Source organism: Mugil cephalus, chromosome 2, assembly GCF_022458985.1.
Source record: "Mugil cephalus isolate CIBA_MC_2020 chromosome 2, CIBA_Mcephalus_1.1, whole genome shotgun sequence".
Lineage (NCBI taxonomy): Eukaryota > Metazoa > Chordata > Actinopteri > Mugiliformes > Mugilidae > Mugil > Mugil cephalus.
Genome location: NC_061771.1, coordinates 11014195 through 11026501, shown reverse-complemented (window position 1 = coordinate 11026501; position 12307 = coordinate 11014195). Strand labels below are relative to the sequence as shown.

Genomic DNA, 12307 nt, shown 5'->3' with positions numbered 1-12307 from the left:
TACATTCCCGGGGCTGATTGATGAAGAATGGGTTAAAATGTTATATAAGAGAGTGTCTGAGTCTTTTCTCTAAAAAAAAAAGTGGGCCTCTGGTTGATTTGTCCTTCAAGTAAGAGTGACTGTGAACCTTTGCAGAAATGTGCAGATGGCATTTCGTCGAACTGCAGTAACAGCAGACCCAAGTTTTGCTAATATTGCAGGACACCACTCTGACCATGGAATCAATAGAGTCCTGATATGTAGAATAGATGATCAAGTGTATGATGAATATTTAATGACTCAAACTACATCATATCCATCATGTCAAACGTGGACCACAGATAGTGGAACAAAACTCATTTTGTATAAAAGCCTACAGTAAATCCCGTGCATCATTCTCCACATCCGAAAACTCACCACAAACCATATCCAGGAGATTACATTTCACAGTAATTCAATCAGAGTAGCCTTCATTCTAATGCCATCTTGAATGGCTCCATTAAACAGCAGTCACTTAAGACCGGAGTCGAAAATGGACTGTCATTGGACAAGAAACAGGAAGTTGTAAAATATCTATTTCTCCAGCCAGTGACAACCATTAGCAATGTGAAGTTGTTGTGAGATGAACACAGTAGGAAATCCCCCCCCCCGCCACACACACACACACACACAGACACACACACACAGAGACACAGACACTCACACTTTATATCAAATTATGTGGTAAGTGATCCATCAAATTACAGCGTAGAGTCAGACGAGAAGGAACTGCCAACAAAGAAAGCTCCCGGACACATCAAACAGATTTGCATTGATTTTAATGTGGCTGTGGCCAGATTAGGAAATACTAAAGACAGAGTGAGAGTTTGCTGTTGTCCTTAAAGCGTCAGCCGCAAACATCCATTTTAAGCTAGGCTTGGAATCACTCTGTGGGAGCTAATGGGAATCCAAATCAACAATGAAATACAGTAAATGTTTTGACAGGATTACTAGTATGCCCAGCTTTCTGTGGATAGAGTGTCACACTGCGCATGTATGATTGTTATTAATCAGCATGTTATTCATCAGCGTAATGGAAAAGAACCAGGAGTGGGTTGAGAAAGAAATAAAGTAGTGTGGTAGCGGTCTTCCTGAATTAAGTTGTTACTGAAGTAGGCTGCAGTTGGTATAACAGCAACGTCTGTGGTTCATTTCTAAAATGATGGACGCTTGGAGTTGGGATTTTATGTTTTTTTCATGTAATAATTGGTTTACCACAATAAGTGTCAAGAGGCATGATGTTTTTGGGTTGTTTGTCCGTCCCGTTGTTTGTGAAAATCACTAATGGATGAACTGATTGCAATTTGCAAGTCAGTGTGTTTTGTGTAAAAAGGGTAACACAACACGGCTACTTTGCCCACATCAACATGAACAATAATATAATAATAATTTAGCATTTTCCATTAGGGAGTTTCAAATAGCCCACTTATGTTCAGCAATTTAACTAGCAGACCTATGCCTCATTCCTAGGTTATTCAGAGAAAATACACGCAGCTAAAAAGCCTAGCAACTACTATAAAACTAATAAATACAGTAAATCTAAATAAGGATAAATTAAGTATAGTAATTAAAACAACAGTGTATAGACATTCGATGAGTGGCATGTGTCATGGGAAAATTGCAGAGATAAGGACCCAAGTGCAGGACGCAGAGAGGTGATGAGGCCGGGGTTCCACAAAAAGGTCTTTATCTAATAAAAGCACTGCGGACTGCAGGATAATCAAAACTCAAGGAAAAAAACACAAGAACAAAGCAACGTGGCCATGGGATGCAAAACACAGAGACGGGATCATGAGGACAAAAATGACGCGACAGGAAAGTGAAGGCAGGGCTATACACAGGGGCAGAGGGATGGCCAGACACAGGAGAAACTAGTGTGTGCGGAGCACGCAAGGAAAAACTAATCAGAAATCAAAGTAAAACACGGAGAGTAACACAACAGGAAACCCAGAAACTTAACAAAATAAAACAGGAAAGCCACAAATAAAAGACAAGGACACAGTACCACAACAGCATGTGGTTAATTTGCCATGTGGTCATGTTGTTGGATGCAAGTGAAGGAGTTAATGTGTTCTATTTATTTCTCTAATGATAAAGTAGATTTTATCGATACCACTGCAAACAGCACAGCAGTGACATAAATGTTAGATGGGTGCTTCCAGGCGTTGAGTAATGAATTGAGCTTTGTGCAGGTCTCTGATATAGTGAGACAGAAGCGAAAGAGTCCAGCCCACCTTGTCAATGCTCCTCGAAACTGCTGTGTGACTGTGCCATCAGCCACTTTGGAAAAGAAATGGGTGACTTTGGGTGAATTTGTCAATGTGACAACATGCCATGCATGGGACTGACAATTAGTCTGATACGGATGAACTGATGTAACTCAGAAAATTGTAGGCAGTACAAGTGTAGCGCCCTCTAGACGTCAGGTGTATTTTACTGAGGTGTGCTCTCCAAGTTCATTTAGTGCAAGAAATCGCTTTCTTTATGGGTAACTAGTGCTAATAGGTAAGTATACTGTGATTAACTATTATGTATGAGCTATTATGTATGGACTCTATTATTAAAGCTACTTTTTAACCAACTGTGTTTTTAATACTGTCTTTGGGTTTTTTAATCACTTCTATACATAAATGAAATACTAATGAAATTACTACTTTTTTTTATAGGTACCCTTTGAGTTCCTTTTAGCCTCCCTCTGAAGCATTCTTACCTTAAACCCAAGTACTCTCTAGAATGTCTACATACACATAAACAATACTTTTATAAAATACCATAAAAAAAGAATAGATACAGGTAAGTTTTAACAATTTACTTGTGTAACTATTAAGCACACAAATATTTCAATAATGGAAAATAAAAGTAATATTCAAGTGCAAATCAGACTTATTTGTCCCTTTAAATCACAATACCAATCAATAAACTTAAACCAGTTTTTCTGCCAGTTCAATGTCTTTTTTTTCGACATGCACCCAAGTTTCAAAAGCACAACAAATAAATTATTTCACCTATAGATGGCACTTTCATTCGCTAAATGAAAATAAAATGGAATGGGTGCCCAATGTGTCAGGAGTGATGCAGGCCTGGGTCGATGCTTGCGTTCGTGGGAGCCCGAAAACAACAATGGCTGCTTCGCGCCACAGTACTAAAGAAACAATGGCAAACTCACGGCAATAATGGCGTCCTTGTCCTTGACCTTTGAACCACCTGCAGCTCTGAGCAGGGGCGTAGCCATCATTTTAGAAGTGAGGGGGACAAATTGTTCAGAGGTCTATTGAGTGATTTACTGTATCATCCCCTGTGATGCCTATTGCAACACAGACAAAAACATTTAGTAAGACTAGTTCTGACTAGTTCTATGCTATCAATATTTTTTCTCAGCTAGTTATTTTCTCTTCTCACTTGTGATCCTGTATAATGATCCCTGTTGGCCTTTGGTCCACTGTCTCCTCTCTCACCCTGCTCTTTCTATTGTGGCTATAAAGATTAAAACACACGTGATGTTATGCCTCAGCCTAGGGATTACCTAAGCATAACATAGATAAACTCTCTTTTCCACACTTTCAAAAAGGAATCACAAAACATGGAGAATGCAGTCCAAAATGAGAGGGGATTTATTTACCCAGACGAAATGAAAGATTTCAGGGTGAGCATCGCCTAAAATAATAAACAAAACAAGCTGGGTTTAAATCTCACTTGCCTATTCCCAAAAATAAGAGTAAAAAAACAACAAAAAACAAACAGGTTTCTTACCTCACTCCCTAACCAAAAACAGGAGAAAAAAATGGCACAAAGAAAAAGGCTACTCACCCCTACCAAACTGGATTGCACAATATTTATTATATTTACAAATGAGATGCAAAATCTCAGTAACACACGAGCGATACATCAAGTAACGCCACAATTGACAGATCGGGTCGGAGTCGGAGACACAAGAGAGAGAGGATCACGGTACGTGGATGAGCAAGAAGGCGAGGACGAGCGAGAGAGGGGGCCAAGTCTGCTGCCGGCTCCACTTTTGAATCTGGTCCCGTTCGGATTCCTCCAATCAGCAGCCTCAATGATTCCCTCCAATCAGCAGCCTCCACCTGAATGGGTACATTTTGGTACACAAAGTGATACAGCCTTTCTGTTGTATCAAGATTAAAAAATATGTGCAGAACAATAATGAACACAAGTTCTGTTGCCTAAATTACTTGAGGAGTTGGTTTATTCCTAGGAGGAAGAGTAGTCACATTTTTTAGTTAAGTAATGGAATTGTTTTGTTTAGAACAATATTAGTTACTTAGAAGTAAAAAATACTCATCCAAATAATGACTAAAGTCACAGTGAAAAAGTATTTAGTGAAAAAACTACTCAAGGACTGTGTAACTTTTGAGTAGCCTAAAGTCTGATTTACTCATCAAATAACATTAATGCAATCAGCAAATGCATGTACTTTAAATTTTAACTACCACAAAAATAAATTAAATCTTTACAGAAATAACATAATGGAACACAAATACATTTATATTCTTACCTTATACCCAGAGGTGAGTAATCTTAGGGTAGCCAAAATAGTAACTTTACTCAAGTAAGACTATTGTTACTTTAGAATAATATTACTCAAGTGAAATTATACAACAAGTAAGTCACGCAATCTGGTTGGTCAACAAGACATTTAGAATGTGCTTTAATCAGTACGACAGCACACATGACTAATCACTGAAAATATCACTCGGCCATCTCCACATTGTCACCTCCTGAAAATATCTCATCATATCATATCTCATATTATGTCATATCTCCTGAGATATATCTCATCTTCCATTCCGCTTAATCCTGCACTAGGGTCACGGGGGTTGCTGGAGCCTATCCCAGCTGGCATCGAGCGAGAGGTGGGGTACATCCTGGAAAAGTCACCAGCCTATTGCAGGGCTAACACTGAGACATAGCTACAACCATTCACATTCACATGCAGGTCTCACCTAAGGTCAATTTAGAGTCACCAATTGGCCTAATGAGCATGTCTTTGGAAATGGGAGGAAGCCGTGAACACAGGCCTCGTCCCACCTGAAAATATAGAACATGTAAATAAATACTAGTAAGTCCACTGGAGGTCAACTTTAATAAAGTAATGCATCTGAATTTACAATTTCAACTTTCTTTAATTAATTTTCTGTGTGTTACGGAGCTGTTAGACCAACACGTTGTGTACCTCGTCTGTAGCATGTTGGAGATGTGTACAGCATGTTGGAGATCAAACAGTTAAGTGAGCGCAGAGAAAATATTTTTATTTAGACTAAAGGTGGACTAATCTGGACTGAAGAAGAATATTCCGTTAGATAAAAACATGATGTTCATTTTGATTCCATCAATCTTTGTTCAACACATGTTGACTTTTGGACTTTACAACGCTGTGGAGTTACTGGAAATGTTTGGCCGATCCTCCATCAGCTGTTCCGGTGAGTCGCTGATACGATGCGATGAGCTTCAAAATAAATGTGAAGTTAGGAGGCCAATTCGTCCATGGAAAATCTCTTTGTCAGCAAATATCTTGGTCACTACAAGACTGAACTAACAAAGCAGTTTAGTGTTCATATATGCGGTACTTATTCAGTTTAGGAAACTCCACGATATCTATAAACTTTGACGGGACTAGAAAGTTTCTCCGTTGCTAGGTCGTTACTAAGGTCGGGCTACTTGCTGTGACGGATTGTTTTCCAGGTATTAGTCATTTCCCGTGTATCTCCATTGAAACGGAGATCAGAACAGAAACAGTGAGCAAAAAAAAATGCTAAATTTGAGAGGAAATTGCCCCAAAAGTTGAAAATCTTCTGATTCTATATTTTATTTAAGTTGGTAATTGTTGTATAATCGCAATAGGGTGAGCTTAAACTTATTATTGGCAATTCAGTGACACTAACGGACCGAGGCGCTTGCGAATATTGATGTGAAAGCACACCCCCTCATGTAATATTGCTTAAGTAAAAATATTTTGCAATAAAACAACTTTTAAGAGTACAATTTATCCAAAAAGTTACTCAAGTAAATGTAACTAGTTACTAATACATCTACTTTAACTAGCTAGCGTATCTAACTAAACTGACATTATCTATTTGTCCGTTTGGGGTGGCAACGGCCATTCCGACATTAGGGGCATGTCCCCCACGTACCCCGCGCTACACCGATGCAGATGAGATTTGAATTTTAGCACAAAATACAAGTAAACCTATAGGAAATAATTTGTTTAATTTGGAATATTTGCCATTGAATTTATTGTAATCTTTGAATTCATTTATTGTTTACTGAGGTGATAACTAAAATTTGTGTAACTTAAATTTCTGTGTAAATGTGATTATTTCCTGGTTGAAGATTTTCATATTGATGATTTTAATTTCAATCATCTGCATATATTTTAAGTTCAATTAACAGTTATGCAGGTAGGCCTTGAGGCCCTTTTGAGACTCAAGTTCTCCTTCATGACAGATAAATGTGCCCACTAAGTGTCACTACGTCACAAAAAGGTTACATATACTTGTCAGTACACAGATACTGAGTACAAGTTCTGTTTGCTGTTTCTTGCAGGTCATGAATTTGGTGAGGAGTGGAGCTTGCTGGCTGTGGACGAGGAAGTAGGGCAATACATACATGTGCACATACATGTATATGAGAATGTATATCTATTCAGACCTGTAATTCATGTCTTAGACTTTTTCACACAGCTATAGATATTTTTTTTTTTTCAATTCTCTATTTATGGTTTCATAATGACTGAGTCACTGTTAAAACAAATGAGTTCCAGCTTTAATGCTGCTACTGTCTGTAATATGTTTATTTAGATTATTTGTCAGGATATTTTGTTATTATTGTCCGAGTCTGGTTTTAACTAATGCTTAAACCAAAAGATTTTTACAGTCACAGACTAAAAACTGAAAGGGTAGCATAAAGGTTCTCCCCGTTAGTCTCGTCCCACCCCTAGTCATGAAATAACTTCTGTCGTGATTTGACACTATAATGAATAAAGATTGATTGATTTATTGATTGCTATAGCTGTCAATTTTAGTCCTTGAGTTCATAGTTACGTGATTTATTTGTTAACTGCTATCAAGGAATGTCACTGTCCTTTAAAGTACGCATGGGAGAAGACGCCACGAGATTTGTGGACTTCTATGTGGTGTCCGCTGATAGTGGGCTGGTCTGGACAGAAAATGGCAGGGCTGACTTTTTGTCCCAGTCCACCCCTGAAGTCAGTGCATTGAGAAATGTATAGATGAGTAATATTGGAAAAAAGAAACAACGGCTTTACAAATGCCTGACTCAACACAGCTCACTGAGAAACAAAAAACTCTCCAGGAGGAGGAAAAAATTCTAATCAAAAGAAACAAATCGAGAAACACAAAATGCTCCGAATGGAGGAAAACCGAAGGACTATGAATCTAAACTATGGAAAGAATTAACAAACAAAAAATCACTCTTCGAGAGGTATAAACGGCTTACTTGGGCAACTACTATGGCTGTGGACATGGAACAAGGCTCTGGTGCAGGACAAGGACGATGACACTCTGGCACAAGACAAGGGGAACACAGACTACTTAAACACATAGAGGGAAATAGGGGACAGGTGGAAATACTTAGGGAATTACTTTTCAAAATAAAACAGGAAATGACAGGACAAAACAAACCCAAGACAAGACACCCTCACCACGGTATGACACTCATCAGGAAATGATTCTACGGTCCACCTCCACCTGGAGGACAAGGGACACTTCTTTGAGGACAATTTTGCTCAGAGGTGGTTCTAGCTTATTCAGTGTCCTGGGCAAACTTTAGTGATGTACAGTTTAGTGTACACTATATTATGTTTAATTATTACAAATAGTATACAGAACACATTTGGGGTTAATGTTCTAGTATAATGCATTTTAATATTTATTCTATATTTAAAATACTGTGAATGTTTATAGTACTCCTTGTTTCCTTTTGGTGTCACTGTAAATTAACAGACTGGTGTGAAGGGAATAAAAATGACAGACTTTTTGTGGGTGTTACAGTGGTTGTTGAATGTGGTCAAATTGAGGTAGATGTGTAATATTTGCGAGGATCACCTTGGCAATCAAGACTCCACCTCCACCTAATAAAGATCAGAGACCGAAATCTAAAGAACAGAGTGTGCTGTGGACAGCCAAGGTAAGACCCTGAAGTCATCAATTCACTTAATATCATTTACTTCAGCGTATGGATAAATTGTAGTTAAATGCTGGCAGTGTAGAACTTTTGTTTCTTTTCTTGATGCCATTTGTTCATCTCTTACTACCTCTTACACTTTCATACAGATGTCAAGGCTGTGGCTTTTCATTTTTCTGTACTGGGCATGGAGCCCTCAGTGTCTTCCGTCCACTGTTAGCTACATTGGTACACCACTGGAGTGTGAAAAGGCTCCCTTTGTCCCTGGTTACAACCTCGGTGGAGAAGGCTTCGACATTGTCACAATGGAGAGGAAAGGCGCCTATGTCATCGACACTGAATCGTGGAAACTGGGAAACGGCACTTGTAGGTTGTACAGAAACACCTACATGAATAGACAGAAACAGAAGGTCCCGGTCGCTGTGGTGGATTGGAGAATCCTTCCCAAATGCAGTTTAACAGTCTCCAGCACAGCCTATGATTCTGTTGAGACCCTTGTCAATGATTCCACATCATCTGTGTCCAATGACTGGAAAGTTGGCCTTGACATCTCTGTAGATCCTTCTGTCACTGTTGGAGGTGGTTTGGGAGGTTCCCACTCCAGAGAATCAACGTTTGCCATGAAAAAGTCTAAACAAGACCACTACTCCTTCTTTCGTCATTCAGTCCACTGTAGCTACTATGGGTGAGTAAATGGACAGATATGTTTTATTTGAATCTGCTCTGGAAAATTGCCCACAATGGCAGCTATTTTTACCTAAAATAAATTACCTGTGATGAATGGTAACTTATTTAATAACTCTCTGTGCTCCTCAGCTACAGACTGGCAACAAATCCTCCATTGAGCCATGAGTTTGAATCAGCTGTGAAGTCCCTTCCCTCCTATTCCTGAGCAACTGTGCAATTGTATCACAATTTGATTGACACATACAGTACACATTATATCACACAAGTGTCTCTAGGAGGAGAAATCAAGGCCATCACTTCTGTGAAAACCTGCGCAGCCACCATCAATGGACTGTCAGATACAGATGTCAAGGATTGTCTTGAAGTTGAAGCCTCCGCTAGCTTTGCCAGCACTGCCAGCATTAAGGCCATGACCAAACACTGTCAGCAAGATAAGAAAAAGTTAGGCCATGACCAAAATTTCAGCAACACATTTAATGAGCGGAGCACACAGGTGATAGGTGGACACATTGATGGGACCGATGTCCTCTTTCAGGGACAATCAGACCCCTCAGTCTATAACAACTGGATTAAGTCTCTGAAATCCATTCCTGATGTTGTTCGATATAACTTAAAGCCTCTCCACACCATACTACCAAGTAATCATCCTGCCAGGTCTGGACTGAAGCAAGAGGTGGAGAAGTACATCAAGAAGAATGCAGTGTTGAAAAAATGTTCAGAAAGTTGTAAGATTGGTCACAGGTCTGACAAAAGAGATCCTTGTGCTTGTGTCTGTACTAGTAGCCAGACTGTGAAGTCAAACTGCTGTCCTGCTAAGAAAGGTCTGCATTAACGGTATTCAAACTTTATGCACAGGGTTTGTATGGTGACATGTGGAGTCAGACAGATGGTTCAGTGGAGGTTAAATATGGTGACCAGATAAAGCGTACTGCTATTATCTCGAATAATGATAATCCTAAATGGCATGAGAAGTTTCAGTTTGGACCAGTTACTATTGACATGAAAAACAAACTCAGTTTTCATGTTTATGATGAGGACACTTACTGGAACAGTGACCTGCTTGGTGAGTGTTCATTTGATCTGTATAGTGGGAAGGAGACAGATAGCTGCATGTTAAATCATGGTACCTTCTTCTTCTCCTACATAGTGGAGTGTGCACCAAGTCTTAGTGGTGACCAGTGTCAGGATTATGCTCCCTCTCCCATGAACGCACTCTTGGCCAAGGTCTTCTACACCAGAAATGGGGTCCTTGCTGGAGGTACTGGCACTTCATCTGCCAAATCAATCAGTGAGTCAGGTTGAGACAGCTGTTGATGTCAGATGAGGTGAATAAGGATTTGATTTAACAGTAAATATTTACTTGTAGTTCATAGCATTCTTTCTCTGACCTGTTTCTGCAAATATAATTAGGTTCCCCAAAATGTTCATTTGGTGGAACCTAAAATTCTAATCCACTGTTTTATGCTTCCTTCTTCTATTTTTACAACATATGACAATAAAGCATCAGCAAAGACAATACATGTGTTTGTCTCATTTGTGGGTGTGTGTGTGTGTGTGTGTGTGTGTGTGTGTGTGTGTGTGTGTGTATGTGTGTGTGTGTAATTTTGTGGTCTAGGTGTAACATGTATATAAATATTCACAAGTAGAAAAGCTGATGATCCAACCTTTGAAGCCACTGCAGTCGAGCATCTGAATGGATTAAATACATTTAGTTTTCTCAAGTGTATCTCCTAAACAAAGTGCCCTACAGGGATAAGATATCTTTTTAGAAATAAAGTTTAGAAAAAATGGACGAAAAATAGTCATTTGTATGTAACAATGAACAATTGTATTATAACCGACATCTAAAGAAATTCACAACAAGAGTCATAAAATGAGTGGGAGGAACTAACTGACAACAAAACCTAAAATAAAGGAAGCGAAAGTCATTTCAATAAAAGACTGTGGTTAAAGGGGGAATGGAGAAACCGTGTCAAGAACAGACCATATGAAATACTGAGCAAATAAAAATGCTCCCAGTGAAGAGACCAGTCTCCAGTCTCACAGTTTAACTGTTAAATTTAATGAACGCCAATTGCCATTCTTCTTCCAATTAAAAAACACACTAATAGATTGACAAGTGTAGAGACATCAGTGGAAATAGTTTGAGTTACACTTGTGCAACATGTTTATAAAAGATAAAGGACACACACAGACCAGTTTCTATTAGTTGATTCTCACCATCTTCTTGCACACAAACTTGGGCATCATCAAAACCTTACAGCATCAAAGCAGAGTGTACCTACGAGGACAAAAGGTAAGGAGAAGGAACAAAACCACACCAGACAAACACTTATAACATGTGGATATCCAAACTGACCTTTTGTGAAAAGCACAAGAAAAATTATACCAGATTGGACCGAGAGGAGGAGAAATACAACACAAACCCTATCATGGTGTATGAGGCCGGAGAACCACTTCCTTTTCACTACAAACCTGGTAGCACACACACACTAAATACAAAACACCCAAGAGAAAACAAAGCAATCTCATTTACAAAAGTCAGTGCGTTAAGGAATGTACAGACTAGTAATATTGGAAAAAGGAAACAACACCATTCTTGCTTCTGCTGGTTTCACCACTGATCAATGATGTGTTGTAAGGAGAGTTTAACACAGACGGTAAGTGCAAGTCAAACTTACGGGTAGAATGATATTAAATGAAACGTGGTGTATAAATGAAATATCTACGGAGAATATATAGACTACTTTTCTATGCTTTGTTGTCACTGGTGGGATTGTAAGGCTAGCTCACAATTAAACATTAACATGCCGACAAACGGTTTCCTGCATTATCCATTGCAATTTACCAAGTCCCATGCATGCTTGAAGTGTTGTAAAACAAAGCTTTATCTTTGTAACTCTGTCAAAACTAGTTTTGGCTGGAACCAACAACCACAGTCTTTCACTGGTGTGGTGTGGTGTTTCATTGACACACCAATGCCATGTTTGGTCACTGAAAAGAATCTTTTTCTTTCTCGTTTTCATTGAAACTTGTTGTGTTTTGGCAAAGGAATACATTTTGAAGTATTTGCAGTTAATTTCGTCTTGTGACTCTTTGTCCATAGCCTCTGATCAAGAGATGGCCTCCCTGTTGTTACTGTTCTATCTCCTTCCACCACTACCAGGAGGACTGAAGCATCCAAAAATCAGCACCTCTGATGCAGTTGAGAGACTTGTAGCCACCTGGTTTCCCGACTCTCATCCTGACTGTTGTGATGACAGCAGCACCTCACACTGAAGGATTGTAGCACTTCCCATTTCAAAGCTTTTACTGACATCTACTGCCAAAAATGATTATTGCCTTAGATTCACCTAAGTTGAACACAAAGGAGTTATTATGGCCCCTGACTGCAGAACAGTCTGCTGGAGAATCTCAGGGCCACAGAGACTGTTGATGC

General features: G+C 39.1%; 1 pseudogene; it reads left to right on the top strand.

The window, feature by feature from the left end:
• Positions 1-8318: 8318 nt before the first annotated feature.
• On the top strand, positions 8319-10286 carry LOC125004474 (annotated as a pseudogene).
• Positions 10287-12307: the final 2021 nt, after the last annotated feature.